Source organism: Stegodyphus dumicola, chromosome 3, assembly GCF_044657685.1.
Source record: "Stegodyphus dumicola isolate Sdum_Otavi_A_Nest chromosome 3, ASM4465768v1".
Lineage (NCBI taxonomy): Eukaryota > Metazoa > Arthropoda > Arachnida > Araneae > Eresidae > Stegodyphus > Stegodyphus dumicola.
The window spans coordinates 196,093,593-196,119,089 of record NC_140770.1 but is presented as its reverse complement, the minus strand read 5'-3'; the positions used below and the strand labels follow the sequence as shown (position 1 = coordinate 196,119,089).

The 25,497-nt window shown below is 34.6% G+C and overlaps 1 protein-coding gene across 2 annotated transcripts in view; it reads left to right on the top strand.

Moving 5' to 3' along the window:
* The first annotated feature begins 1,313 nt into the window (after positions 1-1,313).
* LOC118203883 (regulator of G protein signaling 6-like) overlaps positions 1,314-25,497 on the top strand; it is a 208,202-nt gene continuing 184,018 nt past the window's right edge. For both annotated transcript variants that reach the window (XM_085813717.1, XM_085813716.1), the window contains exon 1: positions 1,314-1,472. The gene's annotated coding sequence lies outside the window, so the exon portion shown is untranslated. The remainder of the gene's footprint in view (positions 1,473-25,497) is intronic.

The following is a 25,497-nucleotide window of genomic DNA, read 5'->3' as shown; positions in this document are numbered from 1 at the left end:
ATTCGCTGAATAAAACTGAAGATGAATTCTGTAAAGAGAATGATATAAACAATATGATAAGTTATTATGATAAGTTATTTTTATCCATTTAGTGCATTATTTGTCACATCCACTTTAAAGAAAAACTTATTGCTTTAAAACCTGTTTTTTAATTATATTCTACTTTCTTTTTTTAGTCTCAAAAACATCATGTTATCAAACAAACAAACAAAAAAAAAATTAAGAACAATTAGCCAATTTGTCATTACTAGCGCCAAGATGGCAAACTTCATCATTAAGTGCGTCAAGATTGCACACTCAAAAGAATTTTTTTTTTCACAAGGAAATGAAGCACATTTTTTAAAAAGTACAAAAAATCGCTAAATTAATATTTCTTTAATCATTCTTGTTTTAAAAGAGGGCAAAATCTGTGAAAATTTCAAAACTTTATACCCAATACATTTTTAAGAATTGAAATTTTAAAATTATAAATGCCAAATAGCGTAAAAAACGAGCGAGTTTAAAAAAGTTGCCACTAATTCAAAAATTAAGCTAAAGTTTTTATGAAAGTTTCACTGAAAAGCCCCTTTCTCGCTGCATTCGATGGCGCAGACGGTAAAATTATGATATGTTTAGTTTGTTTATTAAACAAAGATATGTAAGAAAAATCTATTGAAAATTAAATTTAAAAAATCTAAATCGAATTTTGAAGAAATTCCTTCACCACATTGCACTGTCATCAATCAACAATGTGTGTACAAAATTTGAACTTCGATAGTTTGTTTATCAAGAAATAGGTTGAAAATCGATAACAAAATTCCACTCACAAGCGTGATCCAAATAAAAGCTTATAAAATATTAATGGCTAATTTTACATAAATAGGATTAAAGATTTCAATATGTAAGAATTTTTACCAGATTAACAATACAGATTAATTCATGTTTTAAAAAGCCCCTAATGACTTAAGGATAATGAACTACATTATTTTATTGTACTATAAAAACTTGCTTAAATTCAATTTAAAATTCATTTACAAAATATTATTACGATTTATGAAGCAAAGCAACTAAAAGAATTTGAAATGAATTAAACTAGAGATATTAAATTATTATCATTCTAGTCAGTAGAATTTTGTATTAATATGGTTGCGGGCTTGTCGATCATATCATATGATAAAGGCTAAAAGTTTTTGAAAATTCTGACGTTTTTTGAAAGGAGAGCCATTTAACAAGGAAAAAGAGATTTCGCCTATTCTCTCCGAAATCTTTCAGAATCGCGAAGATCACTACGTACATGCGCAGAAGATCGCTGCGCATCTCTCCCACTGGCTCTTCCGTCAATCACACAGCCCTCCCCAGCAGCCGCTGTTCTGAACGCAACGGCAATACTCGAAACCCTGGAGCGAAAACAGGTCTAGATCGTCGCTGTTGGAGCTAAAACCCTGTTTTCCATGGAACTGGATGAGGGGATTCTTTCATCCCAATACTCCCAGGCGAGTTATCATTTCTCTGTATGTTTTCATAAATGTCGTTATATTAAATAGCGTTTAAATTTGAGGCGCAACTGCGACTTTCATCAAGTGAAGGTTAGTGGGTACAAGGAAACCCTAGCAAAACGAAAGGTTATCGCCGTTGTTAGAACGTATGGCGAAAGATTCAGGCATTCGTTGCACTGCAGCTGAGCGATCGAGATCCCAGTAAATTTTTTTTCAGCATTGTAACTAGCTGTATCATTTTTGTTTAAACTGTTGCAGCTACCTGAAAGAAACGCTTTTAGTGACACTATTTCTAGTCGTTTAAACTTAAAACAATTTCTCACTAAGATACTGTACGGGATAATTTTTTTTTTTAAACTTTACTTTCATATGCACGCAATATTTATTATATTAAACCTTATAGATTTAAATGCATAAAATTTATCTAAAGTAATAGATTTAAATGACTGTTTAATGATTAATAATTTCATTATTTAAATCATTAATTTTTTAGACTTATTAAAAATACTGCATGCATTTTGCGTGTTACTTTAATTTTAACTACACTGAAGTTCTGCAACGCATAATAAATGCATAGTGACGGTAGAAGAGTATACAATATCCTGATTTAATTTATTGTTAATTTTCAAATGTTTAGAAAGCAGTGCTTATTAAGTGTATGCTGCAGTTTCCAGTTTTCTGATGAGTGAATATTGCAGTTTTACGTTTCCGTAATTTCTTGTTTCATAAAATATGTTTCTATCTGTGTACGTCATTTTAAAATTTCATATTATTTTGTTGTTTATATATGTTTGATTTTAGCAATAGTTTTCAAATTTTTGAATGTATATATTCAGTATACCGTATTGGCCCGAATGTTTTTGCAAGGCCACCTTATATGCGTGCGTTATTATTGTAAAACGCTTCCAAATATGGAAGCTAGCGGGTCAACAAGGTGATATAATTTTAGTAGTCATAATTAAAATACTATAAGACAGTAGAATTTAAACTTAATGGCAGCGCGAAGTATGTACACGACTACAAAAATAATTTCGCGACACCAGTCAGAGAGTTAACCGAAAGTCAAATACCATCCAGTCAAATTTTTTTACGATTTTTATCCACCTCTTGACCCATCTATAAATTGAAGTCGGGACCCATAGTTTGAATACTACTGCTGTAAGGTATAAATATGAAATACTTGCTCATTAAATCAATCGTATTTTATTCAGTTTTGAATATGTTACTCCTTGACAAACTACAAACCACAAAATACTTATCTAATTTCCTATGATTAAAATAAATGACATTATAATCGAATATATAAACTGATAAAGTGTCTTTTTAACTAGTTTGTAAGGCAAATATTGTTGAATCAGAAATCGTTGTAACTGTATTCTTTAACTATTTCTAAGGAATGGGTGAAAATTAACCCTTAAACTGTATTCTTTAACTATTTCTAAGGAATGGGTGAAAATTAACCCTTTAACTGTATTCTTTAACTATTTCTAAGGAATGGGTGAAAATTAACCCTTTATAATTTCAGAGCATGAGAATGAGTTGCATTATAAAACAAGCAAATCCTCCCAGAAGTGTTTCAAGGGAATGTGGCACGAGTCTCTCTTCTTCAGTGTATCTGGTCTTTCAGAATACAATCACACATTTTATTGAATAGCAGAGAGCTTTTATTTGAAATCAATGCCGATTTAAGGCTGACGTTTGGTTAATTTGTACCTAGTTGTCTTCACCTGTCATATATATATATAAATATTCAAACTTGATGATATGTTTGTTCTATCACGTTAAAAACTGCGTTTTCACTACAGTGTGGATCAGCGCAATTTTAAATTATTGTGTTCTGAAACAATACTAGTTTTCCTGGAACATTTTAATATTGTATTTTGTGTATTTCATCATGTAAAGCTGCTGTTTTTAGAATACAAGAAAGTGACATCGATGAAAATATATATGCGTATAATTTATTTCTATGCTTAAACCATTTAATCTGAGGAATTCTGAAGAAACTGACACCTTTTATTTAATGCACAATAAAATCAATATTCTATCCGCTTTGTTATTGCGCTTCGTAAACTTCTATGGCGAACTGTATGGGGTAACTGGTGTTGGTCGCGTATGACTTACTGCATATAACTAAAATAGATTTAACATAAATAAATCTATTAGAATGTTATATTAACAATACATAACAATATTGAAGGCTGATTAAGGAATTGTCCTTATTATTTGAGGATATTATTAGAGGCGAGAATCTCTAGTCGAGAGTTTAAGACCATTCAAGAGTCCTTGCCTGGTCAAAAACAGTTTGCAGACTGAATGGGTCGCGCCTTTTTAATTTTTTCGCTGTATTTAACGTATTCTAGTTTGTTATAGTTGAAACGATGTCGGAGGAAAAACAGGGTCATTAATCCATCAGCCTTCCTGAAATCGAAAGGTTTTGGTGCAGACACAGTGCAGATCGCTATAATACCTTGGCACTGGCCGTGAAGTTATGATTCTTGTATGTCAAGTGGATTCTTGGAATGTCAAGGTTCTGTTCAGACTGTGGTATAAATGTCACAAAAGGCATAAAATGCAGGATTTCCGTTCACACCTGCGAGACAGGGCCTAAGCCGTGGTCAATTAATATATTAAAAAATTAGAAAAGCCAAATTTACGCATGCGTGGATGTGTTTACAGCTTTCCGCTTTGTTTTTCCTATCAATAGGTTTCGCGTTTTGGCTCTGATTGGTCGATTCTTATACCAAGTCTGTATAAAGTTGAAAACTTTAAATTTTATGCTAAAACACCTAAACCAGTTTTTGTGACGTAGCAAGGTCTGGTTACCTAGCAACGAAGCCCAACTTATACCAGTTATGACATAACGAATTATTCTGCGTTATCAGAACTAGTCGTCTCATACCGCGTTACAGCTGAAACACTGCGACCTGTGGGCGAGCTCACACATGAATTTCTTATTTTTGGTGGGGCCTGCCGCAAGTTCTTCTCACAAGCGACGGTTAAATAAAGGCATATATCGCTTTGAATTATTAGTACGCTTACATGGACGACAGTCGTACTGATCGCCTAAGGCGTCGAAAATGCTGGAGCCGGCTCTTTTCCGACCAGTCAAAAGAAAGGATTTTGGGGCTAATTGATTTTACTACTGACACATCTAGATATGATGATAACAATCTATTTATTGATTGTGAGGGTTTACAGTACCGTTTAGCAATATATTTAATATCTTCTAATCTAGGGAAATTCTTTACGGAAGTATGTATTTACAGCCCCTAAACAAGTGAACCCTAAACAACTGCAATCTGAAATGTTTTGCTTTCTCCAGCACCAAATAGAGCCTACCAGCAGCCGAGCGGTAAAGTCACTAAACAATGGTAGTTTGGTCCGAGATTCGAATCCCGCGAACGAGCTGATTGCATGGGCGTTTTCGTGATTTTCTCCATATGTAACGTTTATACGAGCCAGTTTCCCTTAAAAAATCCTCCACGAAGGCATCATTTCCCTTAGGCAGACAGCCCTCGAGGCTTTGCCGTAATTAAATAAACCAAACCAAATCAAACCCCAGCGCTAAATATGCTTTTTTTCCTTCATAATTTCAAACTGCTTTTTTTTTATATCAATACTTTTTTAACTTTGTTAAGTGTTAACTTGTATTTTTTCTTGAATTAAACTTACAGTTATTACTCACGTATGAAATTAAGCCTTCTATTTAAAAGAAACTGAAGAACATTGAAAATTGCATTACTGGTAAATATGCAGATACTAGTCATGGTATCTTAATTAATTTCATGCATGCATTTGTCCATTTATTCAAGTAATTGTTGAAATAATGTATAATGGAACTCCATTATCCGACGGTTAAGTTTATAAAGATTCAGGTTTAACCCCCATTAAAAACTCAAGGCGAAATGAGGCAAAATGTATTAAAAAAATTGAAACTACTGAGAAATAAAGGTTGTATTTTTTGAGTGAAATACAGACTTAAAATGTGATCATAGTCGACTTCAGTTACTGCATTTAAATTATATCCTTTTAATAGTTTAGACATGCTTTTGTACTGATGATTTTTAATATCTGAAATACTACTGTAAAGTTTATTGAAACTGCCTGGAACAGAGTTTTAATCACCTGTCTAGATAAAGCTTAAAATAAATTTCCGCTTGGCGAATCTTAGATTAAATATCTGACCTTGAAAGTGATCCTCACATAACTATGGGTAGTGCTTAGTTGTGGAAGAAATTTCTTTTGTAGGAGGAGCTGGATTGGAGGCAGTTGCTATGTGTGCATGGAGAACTGGCAGTGACTAGGAGTGAAGTATGTTAGGAAGCGTTTAAATGAAATATTAATTAATGCTGAATTATAAATTCTGAATGGAACATAATGTAAAGCGGTAAAATCAAAGGGACGAAAAGACGTCGTAAATTTTGGTAACTCAGAAGATCCACTATCTCTCCTTTCATCTCCGAAATGGCCATCAAAATCGGCCTATTTATTACCTGATGAGCCTATAAACAAAGATGAGTCTAAGCAAATAACGTCTCACGAACACTTAACTTGCATTTCGAATTCAGCTATGGATATATGTAATAATTTATTAATTAACGTTAATTAATACAAAATGTATTGATTTGAATAATATAATATAATGGTAACATGGTATAACTAAACAAGTAATATATAATTATGAATGTGCAGAACATATTCTTTGTAACTTTAAGAGCACAGAAGCGTTGTTATATGATCACAACAATGAGGATATAAGTAATTGAATAGGTTTTTGAAGGTAAATAGCTTATGACCTAAATAGGTTTCATAAATCGTCTGTATTGTATCAGTTTCAATTTTTAATTCTGATACATTAATTTTTAGCTAATGATATGAACCAGCAATAGAAAATTAAAAGATCCTAATTCTGATAGGGTCCTGATTCGCTTTCGAAGAGCTGTCTGCAGAAGAATTGCAAAAATGTGTAAAACTGAACTCTTTAAAAATTAGGGAAAGAATGTTGCTAAAACCTAAAAATAAAAATAATGAGAATGTTATTTAGAAATAAAAATTGTGTTTACAGTAAAACGCAATCTCAATTCTAATGGCGTATTTTGACTAGAATTCCGAAAGAAATTGAACATCATACTGCAATCCAAACTCCGCGTTTTAACACTGGTCTGTTAAACAATAGTTCCTTTCTCTTTCCTTTCATTTTTGAAACATTTTTTATCATTCTTTTGTAATGTTTGTACACTTTCCTTAATTGATGGCGTTACATTTGTCTTTCCTTTCAGTTGATTTCCGTGTGTGTGTATATATATATATATTTCTTATTCTTCTTTTAAATTTGTTTAAATTTAAATTTCATTCCTTGAAGCAATGGCGCAAAGAATTATTTAATTAAATTTGTATTTTAATTAAATGCATTTAATTAAATTTAATTTTAATTAAATTTATTTAATTAAATTCAATTTATTCTTATGAAACAATTTCTTATTCTTCTCATGTTTTCAAAACATTTTACTTTTAGGAAACAGGGATATATGTCTGATCACCCTCAGAATCGAAGGTGTTTCGTTCAAATTTTACTGTACTCTAAGATAGCTTTTTTTTTTATTCACCTACTTTGCTTCTTTCTATTTTAGTTGGAGTGTTTTCCACTAATTTTGGACGTAATTCCTTCAGATATTATTCAGCGACACAGGGCTGTGCTTTAACTGTGAATGCAATTCAGTCTGATTTAATTTGTTTTCTTTTTAATGTGAAATAGAAAAAAAAAGTTTATTTTGGGCTGAATTGTCGTATTAAAAACTTGCCTTTAAAATTCTGCAGGGTTTTAGTCACTATTGTGGGAATGACTGTCAAGTTACCCTGTTGAATGGCGACAGGTAGCGTATCTGATTCCTTATAATTATTGAGTAGGTTTGTTAGGTTGCGTAACTCTTACTGCATTTTAAACTCAAAACGTATTTAATACAATTACGAGAAACTCTTTACCATTATATATATAATTCATAGATAGCACAAATAAGTATTTAAATAAATTATAGTCCTCGTAGTGTGAGGATTGAGGAGTCTGCTAACGAAGGTCTCTCTGGTTGAGAGTTCAAGAGCATGTAGGTCTCTGTAGTCGAGAGTTCAGGAGCGTTTTTCGATTCTAGATGGTCGATTCGCAGAGAGTAATCAAAACGTCATAAAAATATCCCAATGATTCGAGAACGCCTAGTTTTTATATAATATTTGTATGATTTGTTTCGTGATGAACGCCAAAGCAAAACAAAGATGAAGGTAGTTTTTAATTTTTTTTAAAAAAAGAGGAAAGCTTTGTGATATTTACTTTTTTGGGGTGTTTTAGTGCACAGTGTCTGATTTAACCCTATTAGAGGTTTCTGAGGCATCTAGTTTCGGACACTGCATGGATGACATATTCGAATCTGTATGGTTCGCGAGCAGCTACTATCATCATTAACGCTATTCTTGCTAGATTTCTTAAGAACTTTGGGAATTTGAATTCACAGCAAGACGAAGAAACGTGTTACGAAATCCTTTGAACTTCCAAATCATTCAAGGCATAGCTTTCAACAAACAAATATGTCGTCAAACCGGGAGTGAACATCTATTGACCATTCTTGGTCATACATAATTACATACTATTTCAATATATTTTTATTATTCAATATATTTTTATTATTATATTATTTTATTATTCAATATATTGTATTATTTCAATATATTTTTATTATTAATTATTATTCGGCATAATATTGAAGTTTAAACGTATGAGACAGCTGTTCACGCGTCGATCTGTTAAGGAATCAAAATATTTTGTATTATGAATGTGTTCTGGAGATATCTTCGAATCTGCTATACTAATCCATGGAAGATAATGAGTTAAGAATCAAAATTCTTTCAAAAAATGCCATTCCTATTCTTTATTTAGTAACATAAATATATATATATCATAGCTGGCAATTTTGCTGATTTATCGGGAGACTACCGGTGAAATCATGACTTAATTTATCACGTTAACAATGATATGCCAATGATTATTATGACAGATATTAATATTAATGTAAAAAGAAATGAGAAAGTGTTAAGTTTTATGAAACAGCTCTTTAACCTTAACATGGTACCAAGCAGTTATCCAAGCACTTTAGGTAATTCGTGTATAGATCTTACTTTTACAGAAAACATCAGTGCTGAGTTATTGAATTATGCTTGGTATTTTTGATATCCTCGACCAATTTGACATAAAGTTTTAACAAATGCACGTTGTGTTCAGGATAATCTTAAGAAATAAATAATTAATACATCACAATTAGTTTCATTTTATTTTTCTCCAAATTTCTCTAAGCAGAATAACATGTAAAATAAACAAAAAGAACACATAATCAATAAAACAAAAATTCGAAACATTAAAAAAATCTTAGGAACTAGCTGCCGTTTAGAACAAATTTAACGGACAGCCACCCGTTAATTGTTTTTTTTTTTTTAATTTTAATTTTGTTACATTTGGTATTCCGAAAGAATTCTTACACCAGTAATTTATAATTTTTCAAAGTCTTAAAACGGGTTCTTAATATTATAAAATTTCAGTGCTTTACACTCATACTCTGGTAATCGTACAAAAATACAAATATGTTTCATTTTTAATTAAAGCAAATGATATTGCGAATTGGCTACGTGTTAGCACTGAAGCCTGCGAGTGCTTTCTGGAATACGAATTTTGCAAGATTCTGTGGATAAAATAACCATTTTGAAAAAAAGAAAAAAAAAAAAAAAAAAGTTGATCAATGTTTTTTCCGAATAATCTGTATTGAAATGCTTTTCGCTTATTCTCTTAACATCGGAAACCTTTTCCTAAACAGTTATTTTAATTTTAGTTACATGCAAATGTGAACAATGTATAGCCCCTGAATACAGGGGTTGGACAAAAATATAGAAACACCTCGTAAAATGCAGGTTTGAGCTGAAATACTCATTCTTGCAAAAGCTGTTGATGTCGCTGACATTTTTCTTGACTAACTCTACCTGTACGGCATCTTCAATACGTTGCAAGTGTCATTGCTTATCGAAGCAGTGTTCTGTGCTATTATGAGTGCATCATGTTGGAGCTAAATGAATTTAAGGATGGGCAAATTGTTGGGGCTCGTATGATGAATGCTTCCGTAACCAAGGCAGCTGAAGCGTTTGGTATTTCAAGAGACGCAGTATCTAGGATTTAACTCGTACAGAAAAACCGAATCCGCTAAATCACAGCGCGGAAGAAAATGTGTGTTGAGTGATCATGACAGACGATCACTGAAGAGGACTGTAAAGAAAAATAAGAGGACTACAGCCTTAAAGTGACTACTGAACTGAATGTCGCACTCGCAAACCCTGTCAGTATCAAAACATTACGAAGGAAGCTGCAGAAACAGGGTATTTTAGGGCGAGTTGCAATTCAAAAGCCACTCATCAGTGATCAAAATGTCTGTAAGAGGAGGAAGTAGTGCCAAAGTCATCAAACCTGGACTGTAGAGCAATGGAAGGCTGTCATTTGGTCGGATGAGTCTTGCTTCACACTGTTTTCGACTTCTAGGCGAGTTTACGTGTGGAGAACATCGCTCTGAGCGTATGACAGAGACTGTTTGCTGCCGAGAGTGAAACATGGCAAGGGTTCGGTCATGGTTTGGGAAGCCATATTGTTGTGTTCCATGGGATTCATCATTACTGTACAAGGTCACATTACTGCCAAGGATTATGTAACCATTTTGGCTGATCTCCTTCATCCCATGGTACAAATTTTGTTCCCCAATGGTGATGTCGTATTCCAAGACGAATGAGCTCCTGTTCACTTAGCTTACATCATCCAGGACTGATTTTCTGAGCATGAGGGTGAACTTTCACGTTTACCATGGCAACCACAGTCACTAGATATAAGTATTATTGAGCCTTTGTGGACTATTTTGGAGAGAAATCTGCGTGAGCGCTATCCACCGCCATCATCGTCAACTGCCAATGTTTTACAGGTAGAATGGTACAAGATTTCCTTCCAGAGCATACGAAACCTGTATTTATCCATTCCGAGAAGACTGCGAGTTGTTTTGAATGCCAACGGTTTTCCTACATCGTATTAATCGCAGCAGTATATATTTATTTCTGTGTTTCCATATTTTTGTCCAATCCCTGTATGATCTCCGAATTTAATATCAAATCTCTGTTAGATTTGCAGTACGGGAATCATACGTTTTGCGATTATTTTTTATAAAACGTACAAACGTTTCCTGAGTATAAATATAGGAATCATAGAAACTCGTAACATTTTGTATTTCTTATTTTTTTACAAAGTTTTTTCTTAATTTATTGCCAAAACACGAATCTGTACGTCATTCAAAACATTTTTGTGGCTGGAGGTATATGAACGATTGTGAAAATAGAAACCGCGTAATGACATTTGTAAACACAATGTATATATAAACGCATATACAAATTTCAAAAAAATTATCTCTTTACAACAAATGGAGAACGTTTGTATTTCACAATAAATATTTGTAACTAGATGAACAAACCACGTTTCATTGCTTGACGTAATGTAATTAGCTAAAATGTTTTTCAGTTTTCTACAAGATTATTTTTAAATGGTGTCTGGTACAGTTTAATAACAATTACGTTTGTACATTATGTCTTTCTCTTTTATATAGTTATTAAAAGTAATCAATAACTAGGTTTTCCAACATTACCTGAATAATTTTCATGCCTTTCTGACTGATAAAAAATTATTGAATTCCCGCCAATTTTACAGAAAGTTGAAGGCCTACTTAGTAAAATTAAAAGGGGTGGGAAAAGAATACAATGATGGCTCATGTTATGCTGAAATAAATAGGATCTGTCGAAAAGCTTAATCATATTTACTTAAAGAAAGTGGAAGAGATGAAATGACATGTAGCTTCACAAGTAAAATCATTTTAGGCTTTGTTCGTACCCCCTTGGGAGTTGCAGTGCTTCCCTGGTCTGATTTTTTTAATCGAAGGAAATCTATGCATGCAGTATAGTGGGTGTAACCGTCGTTAAGGCGTTTCGCGTTGTTAACCCCTAATGTTTTTAATAGAATTAACGAATTAACATCCTCTACTGAGCATCAATAGAATAAGAATAAAAGTAAGGGGGAAAAAAAGAGGATTTCGATTTTTCTCTCTTTTCTCTTTGGCAAGTGTTTAATGTTAAGATCGAAGTTGGTTACCATGACGATTTCTTTTCACATGCCAAACATTAATTTGTCTTTTCATTCTTTATATAGAATAGGTACTGCTGAAGAAAATTCATCACTATCTCTTATTTTGCAGATTTGAAAAAGAAAATGCGACACATTTCATTCAAATTGCATTAAGGGTAAAGTTTTGAAATCTCAAAAAATACGTGTTGTTTACATTTTCAAACCGAATTTATTTAATAAATTACTTTGAAATATTGCTTAACAACAAAACGTTTCCTCTAAATATTTGCAACCAGGATAAAGTACTTATTTGTATGTTACCCTTTTCAACAAAGTTTATGTTAATAAATAAAAGTGAAGCGTTATATGTGGATGCGTGTTACTGAATGGCACAAATATCAGTAAAATGGATCGAATTCAAAATTTTCCTTGTAGATAGTGAAGGGATTGGATTAAAATATAGGCCATCGAGCACCCTGAATATATTAGAGAGAAATTTCGGGAAAGCCTGAAAAGACAGAATTACTTCTAACATCTAATATTTTGTTAAATAAAGAAGAAATGACGCACTTAATATGTATTTGTCGTGGAATTAATTTTACCTTAAATACGAGCTATTGCACTGGGAAATCATGTGATGTAATATTGCTATAAATTGAAAAATTCCTCTTCCGTTTTTTTTTTTTTTGGGGGGGGGGGGATAAAGAGAACTTGGATAGTAATCTGCCAGCTGGTACAGCACTTGCAGGCGTCCATACGAAGAAAACAATCTTCACTAGATACGTTTCTCCAACAAAATCGTAATGTAAAGGCTATTGCCAAACAGTTAGGCCATTGAGACATGAGAGATAACATGCTTTAACAGCACCGAAATAATTTATTAACCGTTTGTGTACCTACTTGACATTACAAAAGTTGTAAGTTCAAGACAATGCTATAAGATCTCAACTGCCTCTAATGTATCTGTCACCTGCTCGATTTCAGGGGATCTTCGATCAGTGATTCCGCAACTCCGCTGATATCGTCTTCAACCATAACGTATCAGAGAAATTAAAACTGAAGAAAAACTACAGAAGGTGTGTTCGAAATGTGCCTAACACAGCAAATACGCTGACAATTTTGAAACTCTTAGAAAGAACGCTTGAAAATTTGCTGCTAGCAAGAATTAATAACATTGTCATGTTAAACCTAAACTATTAATTAGTTTGAAAGTCAACGGACCTAATTTATAATTGTTTCTGTGCAAATAATGCTGATTTTTGATTTATGCCTTTAATATCTTTCCTAATATTATCAATGGTTATTAAGATTTCAGAGATTGTTTAAATATTATTAACGTTCAATACCGCAGTTGTTGAAATCTAAATACTCAAGCATTACATACGCTACGCAGCACCCATTAGCCCCGCATTCTGTAGAAGGCCATGTTTCTCTCAGGTAATTATTATTATTTTACAGGTATTTAGGAACTTATTTGTTATAACATTTTCCGATCTCAGAAACTCATTTATGTCTTATCTCAAGATGTTATATATTACTAATTAATTAATAAACAGCTTTGGTCTTTAATCGATGGCTTGTGCGTGCATATCAATTTTCAGAATTTATATTTGAGAACTGCTGCCTTAGTGATTGACTTAGTGGTACATGGAGTGCAGCAAAAATTACAGCTAATACACTGACTACCGATAAGTATTTGGACACCTGTGATAGAAACGAAAAACTAACTTTATTCAAAATCAATAGTTGGTAGAGCCTCCACGAGAAGTATTTACAGCGTGGACCTTCCGGGGCATACTTTCCACAAGTCTTTGTATGACAGCTAGTGGTATTTTCTTCCACTCGGCTTGGAGAAGACACAGAAGTTTCTTCACCGATTTTGCAAGGGTAGTGCACCCCTGAATTCGGCGATGCAACTCGTCCCAGAGGCTCTCGATAGGGTTCAGGTCTGGACTCTGGGCAGGCCAGTCCATTCTATGAACTCCATTGACACCATACCAAGCCTTGGTTAACGTCGAAACATGACAACTGGCATTGTCGTCCTGAAAGTAACAGGGGTCCAACCCGTAAAACTGCCACAACGTAGGAAGCGCATTGTCATCCAAAATAGTGCAGTAGGCATCGGAGTTGAGCTTACCATTAATGGGGACCAAGGGTCCCAGCCCATACCAGGAGAAACAACCCCAGACCATAATTCTATCTTCGCTGAACTTGACTGTTGGCACAATGCATTCTGGCAGGAGACGTTCTCCAGGTAGACGCCAGACCCAGACCTGCCATCCGAACGGTAAAGGGTGAACCTTGATTCGTCACTCCAAAGAATCCGTTTTCACTGATATACGGTCCAATTTCGATGTGCTTTGCACCACATTAACCGAGCAGCGCGGTTAGACTTTGTGATCAAAGGCTTATGGGCAGCAGCACGACCATGAAAACCAAGCAGATGTGCTTCCTTACGGATGGTATTCATTGAAACAATACTCCTGGATGCCTGTTGAAACTGCTCGCGGATGAGGGCTATCGGTTGGGTGCGGTTCTTCCGAATTTCTCTGAACAGCACTCGTCGGTCTCTACCCTCAGTTTCGTTGGTCTGCCGACTCGGGGCACATCCGACAATCACCCCTCACTTTCCACTTTTTAATCACATAGGCCACTGTCGATATTGGGTACTTCAGATCGCTAGATATGTCCCTTAAGGATCGGCCACATTTGTGATACCCGATAATTATACCTTTCTCGAAATCAGAAAGCTCCGAACTGCGAGGCATCTTGCATGCGACTAGCCGATGCTGTTTCCTACACGATATATACCGGCGGAGTCCGTGGCGTACCTTGGGACCGCAGATATCGTCATTTGTATAGGTGTCCAAATACTTATTGGTAGTCAGTGTATACGAGTCATTAAAATTGCAGTGCCTTGAAGGACGCATCCGAATGATGCGATATTTATAAGATATGCAGATCATGGGACGCCATGAAAAAAGTTAACAATCAGGTACCTAAATCATGTACAACACGGCTACTTACGACAGGAATACAGAGACTTATTATAATTGTGTTTTTTTGTTATTTATGGGATACAGGACTTAACGTTATGCTTGATCAAAGATTACGAAAGCCAAAACAAGATTGCTGGTAAATTTTTCCGTATCAAGATTGTAGATTATCCTTCCAAGGAATGAGCTCGAATTTGGCGAAATAAGGCCCCATTAATGCGAATTTATAATCATTGCGTCAAGGAGGGACAAGCTCACTGACATGAAGATTCCAATGGCCACATCATGCGTCAGAAAGAGAGGACAGATGTCTTCTGCACACGACTATTGTAACGGCATTTACAATTATTAGTTCATGCTGTTACAACGACATTTGCGATTATTAGTTCAAGAATTATTGTCCATTATATAGCCACTAATCCCCGCACCTACGATTCAGTGTCTTCTAAAAGATCAGAGATTTTTTTTGAGGTTGGTGGGGGGGGGGGAAATCAGCCTTTCCTTTGTAAATTAAAGCCGCCTGGTGTTGCAGTTCATGCTTATAATATCATGAATGGATGAATGAATGACATTGCATGATCCTTTGGGTCAAATCCTGTTTCTATGTGCTGAGCTTTTATACTCGCATTCATGTCTGGAGCGTCACACCGAAAAATTGATTGAATCTCCGCCTATATGATTCCACATCGTATACGTTGCTGGAATTTGACGTAATAATACGGGTTTGTAATGGACTTCAGTTTCGCTTGCACTCGATGCGATGTTCTGAACAGTTTTTCCTACATATCTGGGAGCTTAGAGCCTGCAGTTGTTCCAGATTTTCAGAACATATCTTCCGCCAGTTACCAACAGAGGAATGTGGAACGACATGTTTCACGCAATTTCTTGATGGCCAGCATTTTTCACGTTTTTCTTGACTAAACATTGTTACTTATTGAACACGTGTGATCTAAGATAATGCAACCACTGGCACATCTCACATTACGGTTAGGTTTTAACAAAAAGCTTTGCTAACATGTCGAAATCGTATTGATTGTTATATTAAAAAATCTGATGATTGTTATATTAAAAAATCGGATAATATATTAAAAAATCTGATGTCTGAAAATCTGATGATGATGATGATGGATAACTGTTATATAATCCAATAATTATATAATAGTTAACGTATATATTTCGTTCATATTATAACTCATAATGCACAAAATTTATATCATTTAAAGAATAGAATTATCTAATCGTTGCCACATGTTCTATTCAAATAATATAATAAAGCTAGAATGATGTATAAAAGAAATTAAGCAAACAAAACAAAAAAGAAACAGTTTTTCACAGACGATTGAGTATTTCTCATTTAATTAATTCAGTTCTCACTTCGCAAGAAGGCAAAAATACATAAAAACTCAAAATATCTATATGAAAAATTACGAAGTAAATCTCAAACACATATTTCCTCGAAAAAATTCCAGAAAGGATTAAGCATGATTTAATTGGCAATAATAAATGAATGCGTTATCTTTGTTGTTGCGAAGCTAAGTTTCTCTAGATTGGCAACAAACCCACTAGTCTCCTGTTTCAAATGTAAACATCAATGGCCTCCATTAAAAAAGGCTTAGCGGCAATTAAACAACTTTAAAATTGCTGATAATTCTAAAAATATTGCACACAGATTTACTAAAGGCATAAAATCCTTAACCGGAAGATAAAAACAACATAATTCAATCATTTTTAAAGCAAAAAAATGTACAATTTACCAACATATAAGAGTAAAGAAACTGAGATCACTGAGCCGGGTAACAGAGTAGATATATACGTTTGGTGCGGCCGATTGCAACCAAAATACGAGGTGCACATCTACATGTTATAGAAGTCCTATATACAAAATTTCAACGTTCTGAGGCTACTCGTTTTTGAGTTATGCGAGATACGTACGTACATACGTTCGTACAGACGCCAAGAAAAATTCTCTTCAGAATTAATTTTAAAGCAGTTTTATAATTTTTTTGAAGGAAAAGAGTATTTTATTCTGGCCTTACGTACAGATATCACGCAAAAACATCGTTAAATTACATTGCGATAGCGGTCAAAATGGATATTTTCGTTGAAGTATGCTGCCTGAAACTTTTCGCGATTAACAATACTTTCTTTTTACTTCGTACAAGGAAGTAAAAACATCATCCAAGATCTCTTCTTCTTAATGCTGGCTCATGTTTCGAGGATTTTTGTTATTCTTTTGTTATTCATGGTGGCAACCTGAGATACTGATTTTATTACATTTTGCAAGTCTTAACGAGCTGTACTTTTAATATTTTCACCCATGTATCGCAAATAAGCTGAGCCGTTTATATGGCTTTGATAGCTCTTTTCCAGTCCAGCATTGCACTTTTATATATATAGCGTAAATATATTTGAATTCTTAGAAAAGCAGTTTCAAAATTAAATATTTAACATGATTAACTGCAAATTATACGTTTAATAAAATAATAATATAAAGCGGAGTCTAAACAGTTCTTTTGTAGCCGCTGTATTGGTAAGCCGCTGTGCACATTAAATAATTTTTTTAGAATTATTATACTAATAATGTATAAGTTGTAAAAATAATCGTTTAGATTATTAAGTCAATTAGATTAAAAGTATGTTTGCTGTAAATTTTGATAAAAATTTATAATTTCTGCTATGAGTTGCACATATTATTAAAATAAAATTTATATTACGATAATTATTAAAATAAAAAGTTCTTAGTTATAATTTAGTAGTATATATATGTAAGATAAAAATATATGAATCAAAATTATAGATTAAACTATAAACATTAATTCTTCCTCTCTATTCTAAAATCGTAATAACTTCTTTGCATTGCGTCATTTCTAGATCACTCTATGATCGGCGCAGCTCTGATGACGTAATCATTGGGAACTGAAACTGTCCTTGTAAACCAAAACTTTTCTCTTCGCGTGCCTCCATCTTGCATAACTACGCACTTCAGCTTTTGCTCTCTACTTAGCTAAGATGTAATTTCGCTGGCTTGCTTTCTATCTCAACAATATCTAAAATGTAAATCTTCTGTGGAAAGGCACGACTAGAGTGCCAAGTGATCTGTGGCCACATATGTCAATTGGAAATAAAAATGGAATTAAAATCGCCTCGACTGCCAAGTTCTTTAAATTCTTTAAATACTACGCAATCAAAATTCTTCTTCAATATGGATCTAATCACGCATCTACAGTGTTCTGTCTTTTCCTTTTGTTTTTATTATGACATATATATTGCATTTAAATCATTCATTTTGTTGGCCGAATTCCAATTTAATGAAAAATAATGTCGGGTGGAATGATAACACCGATAAGACAATATTCCGTATGAAATGCAGTGGTTACCACGCTGCATGGATGATAAATGCCGTGATAATGTAATGTCACGTTACATGGAAAAGGGAAAATTATACGACTATTTAAGGCACTGTTTCCCAAACTTTTCTTATCGCGGAACATTTATTAAGTTCGAAACCTTTTTAGGAAAAATTGAAGTAAGTTTGGTTTGGTTTGGTTTTGGTTTATTAGATTACGGCAAAGCACTCGAGGAGTATCTATCTTAAGGGAGGGATGCCTTCGTGGAGAACCTTTTAAGGGAAACTGTATCGTATACACGTTACACATGGGGGAAAACCACGAAAACACCCATGCAGCCAGCCCTTTCGCGGGATTCGCGGACCGAACTACCAGTGTTCAGCGGCGTTACCGCTCGGCCGCTGGTGGGCTGCTGAAGTAACTTTGGAATTTTAGTTACGATAAATGAAAACACAGACGTATTAGCTAAGCAAAACATATATTAGATAAACAAAATAAACATTTACTCATACTTTTTATTTCATACCTTGGGGGAAAAAAATGCATTTTTCAATTCTTAAATTTACAAAAAATGCTATCTAAAACGAATTAAACGAAAATAATGTAAAAAAATAAAAACATTTTTGATTTTCAATGACGTTTTAATATATTTCATTGTAAACTTTATTGTCTGTTAAAATTTCTTCATTAAAAAGTCATCTAAGAGAGGAAAACAGTCAGATTTACTTCGTTTTAGCAAAGAAATTCAAATGTACGAATTTTCGTTTGAAAGATGAAGTTTCGTTTTATCCGCTACTCTAAAAAACGGGAATTTTTCTTCCTTGTAACAATATATTTATTTCGTTGCATTTAGTGAAAATGAATTTGCTAATTAAACAACACTCATTAATCATGTAGGATTTGTTAAATATTTCATAAAATTTTTCCCCAAATTATTTGATGAAAAGAAAAGCAATACTCACTACGAAGTTCAAACAGTCTTGGCAGTGCCACCTTATTTTAGTGTACAGTAAAAAAGTGCACGCATTGTAATAATTATTGTACTCTTTCTTGTTCTTTCTAACATTGGTTTAAAATGCGGTTTAGCCCACTGCTTGGGGATTGTTTTTCAATGGACAATAAACGCGCCAACATGGCTAACCCGATGTTTTGAAGCTGTGTTGTTATTCTGTTGCCTTGTGTTATATTTAAAGAAATTAAATATTGAAAAATCTGCATAAATGTTTCTCGCATTGTGATAAAACAACGGTACCTAGAGCCATCAAATTTTGAATAACATACGTTTCCAACCTAATATGGGTATCTGGAAGCCCAAACTTGGAATTTTTTTTTATTATCTGATTGATATTTTGTAAAACTTGAACGAATTTTTGATTAGCAAACTCAAAGATTTCAAAGCGAGCAACGGCAATACAGTGCGTGAAAAAAAAAAAAAAAAAAAAAAAAAAAAAAAAACATTTTTACGTGCAGAGTGCAAAACTGTGTATCGGAAATTCTAAAGATATGCTCATTTTAAAATTATATTGTGATATTGCTGTTGAACTGAATTTTATGGTTTAAGTGTAAAGAGCATTATATTTGATAAAGAAAGGTAACACACAAAACGTTAAATAAAACCCCCCTTTGAGCGTAATGTAAAATCTAAAAGCTTTCATTTTTTAAAATTTATTTATTTATTTATTTTTATTTTTACTTGTTAATTCTGTTGCCGTTTTGAATATTCTTATGTGGTGGTTCTTTTTTTAATCGAGTGTTTCCTCCCCCCTGTGGGTTTTAGCCTTTTTTCTGCATATATTACGGAAACGGTGTATAAAACGTTAGTAAATTTATTTAAAGATGACGAGGAATCCAAAAGGGTTTCCCTCTGAGATAAATTCATATATAAAAACCCTCTAAAAGACTTTACATTTTTCTTGAAAAGGGTAAGTAAAAAAATTTTTCTTGTATGGTTCGTTTTAAAGTTGCTTATTTTTAATATTTTTTATTTCTTTTTGGCTCAATCCTAAAAGATTGGAAAAGCTGACGTTGTGCTATTCTCTGATGTTTTTTTTAATGAAAATAGATCGATATGTACATGGGCAAAGCCAATGCAGTGCGCAATGCCGACGTTGTGCGCTATGCCGAGTATGTGCAATTCTGGGATGTTTTTTTGAAGTGAAAATAGATCGATGTGCACATGGGCAAAGCCAATGTAGTGCGCAATGCCGAGTTTGTGCAATTCTGGGATGTTTTTTAAGTGAAAATAGATCGATGTGCACATGGGCAAAGCCAATGTGGTGCGCGATGCCGTGTTTGTGCAATTCTGGGATTTTTTTTTAAGTGAAAATAGATCGATGAGCACATGGGCAAAGCCAATGTAGTGTGCAATGCCGAGTTTGTGCAATTCTAGGATGTTCTTTTTAAGTGAAAATAGATCAATGTGCACATGGGCAAAGTCAATGTGGTGCGCAATGCCGAGGTTGTGTGGGATACCGAGGTTGTGTGGGATGCCGAGTTTGTGCAATTCTGGGATGTTTTTAAGTGAAAATAGATCGATATGCACATGGGCAGAGCAGAGCAGGCCTCAGGTATAACCAATCGGAATAGTGCCTGACCTGTAGAAATTATTTACTATCTACTTCCGCCACTGCCAGGACGAGCCCCGCAAACCAGCGGCATTTATTTAAGTCAGAAGTTACCGATTCACAGTAATGGTTGTTACAATGGCACCTTTGCAGACGTTGTCTGCTACATGAAAAGATGTAAGTGCTGTACTGAGCTGAGTATTATTCATACGCGCGTGTAATTACAATTGCTCTGATTGTGTAATGTTCCATCGGCAGTAATGGGTTAAGAGCACTGCATGAAATTTAGTACATTGAGTTAGTAATGTGTCCGGACTTCACTACAAATCGTTATTGGTGAACTTGGCTTAATCTATGCTGCGTATCTGTCCGTGTCACATACTAAAGACATACTGTACATACATACATACATACATAGCATGATGATATACATAGCATGAAGATTATACATAGCACTAAAAATTACACATAGCATTAAAAAAATATACGTAGCATCAACATTATTACTGTTTTGCTCAATGAACAAATTATATAACTTACAATCCGCACAAATATACTCATTAGTAGCTGTGCACACAGAATATTATAAACATTAAATAGGTCCTAGCAGCCACACGTTATTTACATATTACATAATATATGCGTTTCATAATATGCGCTTACATAATATATAGGATTATAAGATAAATAATTAAATACTCGAATGCAGAACATTGCAAATTTGAATAGGTAAGAAAATGAATGATACTGAGATACATTAATAACGATTAATAGTGAGTAACTAAAGAATAGTATTTAATACTAAAGCTCATAAGTGCATAAGAAAGTTCGCAAATAGTACTATAAGTTTCAAAATTTCTTAATTTAATGCAAAACATACAGCTGTGTTTCAGGAATTTTGTGCGGAAATCGAAATGATGCAACTATCTTATAACTATTAATACTAAGTAAGCGCATGATAAATTCTAGATTAGATATACTTGCTTAGTAGGTTACACGATTTGCAATAAGGCATAATTACATAGCAGTAAAATAATAAAGAATATAGGGAAGTGCTATGGCTGACATGACTTAGTGCGCATTTTGATTACATGACACTTCTTGGTAATATGCAATAAAAACATAAGAGATAAAAATGGCAACATACTGAGATGAATGAGTACTAAGAATGAAGTTTCTGAGTACAGTAAGCAAAGCACAGAATACCATGGTACAATGATTAAACAAGCATGAAATTTTGTACAACTGGCAACACATATTATTGATACGCATACAGGATCTTGCTTACATTACTTATGGCAATGCTTAAATGTACATAATATAATACATTCTTAAGATAATTTGCTTATGAAACATACTTATAAGAGTGTCAGTTCATTACTTAATGCTGATGGGAATCCACTTCCATATATATACGTTGGATTATGTATTTACTACATTCAATTTAAGTGGAAGGCATAATAATTACGATTATAATGATTAAATTAATATATTAGACAAGTTAAGGTGTTGACAACATATACTGTAGCTACAAAATTCAGATTAAAATGAAAGCGTATGATATCAATTATAATAATTAAGTTAATACTATAAACACATCGAGGATGATTATTACAGTCAAGTAAAAGTCACATAAAGTGTAGTATTTAAGGTAATACGTTAAATGCATCTAACGAATAGGATAAGAGTATGATGAAAATAATATGGACATAACAGTAGTAAACAGATCTTACTTATCTGGTAGCAGGGTTATGCGCTTTGAGGTATTAGGTGACAAATGAAAAGTGTACCCTGCAGAACTTGATGATCTTGTGAAGCTTAAAGCACGCACCCCTCCGTTCTAGTAGCACTTTTGTCAATTCCCTCCAATATCTATCTGAAGGAGGACGCATGTGGTGCGCCTCTGTCAATCTGCATGTAAATGCATAATGGTCTGGCGTTCCGATTAGTCCACATTCACAGAGATCATAGTCTCTAAGTCCAAATCTGTGTAGGTAATCAGGAAACGGGCCGTGCCCAGAGAGGAACGTAGTCAATGAAGATGAGTTGGAGAAGACAAGGTCTGTAACTTTTGGGATAAATTTATACGTCCTTCGACCTGTCCGGGAAGTATCCCATCTCTGCTGCCATTCTGTGTAAAGGTCGCCGCGTGTAATCTTTTTGAGATAAGAGGAAGGCAGAGGTAGAGCATGTTCTGGCAGGAAGATACCCGAAGCCGCTTGTTTTGCCTGTTCATCCGCCAGCTCGTTGCCGACTACACCTGTGTGCGCTGGTACCCAGCTAATGATGGGACGATAATTGAGTGGGAGGTTGACTAATGCCCTTTGTATGTTGAGTACGAAGGGGTCTCGGCTGGCTGGTCCTTCTATGGCGGCTATGCTCGACAGTGAGTCACTATAGATATAGACAGTTTCTTGGTGACTATATGAGAGATCGATTGCTTTTTTAATAGCTGACAATTCAGCTTGGTAGACTGTGTTGTTCGGATTGAGTCTACGTTTCCAGCGGTATTTGATTTCTCCATCGATCATTGTGCATAAGCCGCATCCAGTGCCATCCTTTGTTTTGGAACCATCCGTGTCCATGAGGCTTCCCTCTATTGAGTCCAGAATGATGGCAATTGTGTGGTTTGTCGTTCTCCAGACCATGGGATTCATTGCACCGTTATAGACGATCATAGCTAGCTTGTTATGGGAAAGAAAAATTTTGTTGTGTGAAGTTGAGCCAACTGGAAGACCTTCTTTAGTAAACCTCTTGAAAGATACCTAAGTCCGCCTGCTGTTGGAATTGGGCATGCAGCATGTGACTTGTGGCTACTGAGGATCTTTGTAAGTTACATTGGATGACTTTGAGAACTGGAATTCTTGATCTTTGAGTGTTATCTATTGTTGTCCTGCTGTCCGCAGGAGTTTTTGGACCGCAGTCCTGTATACAGGACATTGTCTTGAACTAGCCGCGTGGTGGCAGTCGTGATCTGTACCTTGTTGCTGATTTGCCAATGTGCAGTTTTTGCATATAGGATGCTCCTTGCAGGATACTATGGGCATGGAATGTGAGCCTGCGCACTGCACACAAGAGGGTTGTTCTTGGCAATTCCTGCTGATGTGGCCTAGACCTTGACAGTTGAAGCAACGAGGGACACGGAGGTATCTTCTAAAAGGGCAGGAGAAGAAGCCTAAGTAGATGCGGCCGCTAGATCCAAGCCTGTTGAAGTAGTCCCTATCCAATTGGATAATCCAGTTATTCTTGGAGTTGGATTGGTGTAGGGGAGTTCTTGTGTGGATAGCCCCTACTTTGTTGGACGGGAGATGTAACTCATATGCCGTAACGATGTCTTTTGTAGTGAATTCTTCCGGTGCACCAAAGAGGATTATCGACTCACTTCTTGGCTTTGGCTCTCGAAGGGTGAGTGAATCTTTTAAAGATGGTACTTGTTCTATTGAACTTTTTAGCTTGAGTAATTGCTCGCGGGTGTTACACCTGACTAAAAGCTCTTTGGATCTTGTGGTGCGAATCTGCTCTATAGGGATGCCCAATATAGAGGGGTTTAGCTGAGAAGTAAGCTGCTTTTGGATGGCAATCGGGGAAGTGGTGGAATCTATGGGGGCTAGAAGTAGGACGTTGTCCGACAGCTTTTTCTGTGGCCGTTTCTTTTTCCGTTGAATCAAGGTGAATGGACCTCCCTCGTCTTCTTGAACTTCCTGCCGTGCCTCTGCAGTGGTGGGGAGATGAGAGGAGGTTGGAACAGAAACTGATGCTGAGGAAGGTTCGAATAATGTTAACAATTTCTGCAGGGAATCTGCTTGTCCGTTGTAGACTTCCAGTTGTGCTTGATGGGAGTTTATTATTAATTCCTGTTCAAGCACCAATTTCTGAGCCAGGTCCACAAAGTCCAGGATTATTTTGAGATCCTCTTTGTTCAGTTTGCGTTTGGCGTTGTTGGCTGCCAGGAACCGGGAAATGAAGGCGATCTGAGCCAAAATGTTCTGCGTTCTTGAAAGGGATGAGTCGATAACGGGTGGACACGGTAAGCCTTCTGATGTAACGGAGGGGGGTGCAGAGGGAGGGAGTGAGGAGTCTTTAGCGGCCATTAGAAAATGGTCATATGATGAAATGGCATACACAGTGATTGACAACAGTATTATGACTGATAAAATGGCGAATTAATAATAAAGGTACTATACACTTATTGGTGGAAAGTAACAGGTCTTAAATGCAGCTTTGCAAAATAATTAACAAGGATTTGGTGTAGGTGACAAAATGGCCGACATACAGGATTTAGAAAAAAAATTAAACATACATATGCTAATACAAAATCAAAACACTAATCAATGCAATTAAACAAAATTAATAATATAGAATGATGCAGTAATAAATTCCAAGATAATAAATACTTCTTTAGATGGTAAAATACCACAATTCATTACTGAGAAATTGATTTACAAAAATAAAGCAGTTGTTTAAGACTTAGAATCTGTCAACTGTAACTCTGTCAACTCTTAGATACTGTCAACAGGTAATATCACATATACGCTTATTAATGTAGGCAATTAAAGAGATAATGCAGTACCAAATATAGAGATAACATAAATTAGCACTCTGGCTCAACAACGAAAATAGCCTAACGAGATTAATTTAACAATGAATAAGTGATGTACTTAAGGTATAAATGCAACATTTTAGAGTAAACAATTAGATATATGAACAGTCGTTAGTAATGAAAATCATGAATGCAAGCATTTTAAATACGATTAAAACATCTGTAAAAAGCTGGGATATTAAATAGAAAACTCCCCTTAAGTTTCTAAACTGCCTAAGCGGCTAGGTTTGAAGATTAATTACTAATTAACAAAAACACATTTTAGCAAGAGATCATTATAAACCACACTAAAGTATATGCAGATTAAGATTAAGAGCTTAGTAAATGTATAAGAA